We start from the raw sequence: 636 nt of genomic DNA on the forward strand, positions 1-636 counted from the left end.
CACCATTTTTAAGATTTTTGAGTTTTTACATTGAATGAAGGTGTTATGTGCCTATAAACCATAGTAGACGTTAAAACACTGGGCTTTTTTTTATTGCTTAGATAGGTGGTTACTGGAGTCCATAGACATCCATAACGTAAATGCGCCACCCACCTTGAGATATAAGTTCTAAGGTCTCAAGTATAGTTACAACGGCTGCCCCACCCTTCAAACCGAAACGCATTACTGCTTCGCGGCAGAAATAGGCAGGGTGGTGAAAAAGGCTATTTTTAGAAATTGCACGTAATGAAGGAATTATGTACGAACAAAAAGTACACGTAACAAAAGTTTGTTGCCCGTTTTCTAAAAATTAACAAATTGTATCATATCCCCTACATACACTCATGTTTATAAATATATTCCAACGGCAATACCATTAGTAGTACAGTATACACAGCTGTGCTGCGTTGTTTGAATGTATTGTTTTAATGTTGGTCATCACTACATTACATGACTTTTTCTTTTTTAAAAGTTTAATTACGCGTATAACTGTACGTTCGTAAGTACTTACTGCTCCTAACTTGCTAGCTTGAAGAAACTGTTACGAATGAAAAAAAAAAAATAGACACAAGAAAAACTTATTTGAAAAGAAATTGG

The sequence above is a fragment of the Bombyx mori genome, chromosome 18 (assembly GCF_030269925.1).
Source record: "Bombyx mori chromosome 18, ASM3026992v2".
Classification (NCBI taxonomy): domain Eukaryota; kingdom Metazoa; phylum Arthropoda; class Insecta; order Lepidoptera; family Bombycidae; genus Bombyx; species Bombyx mori.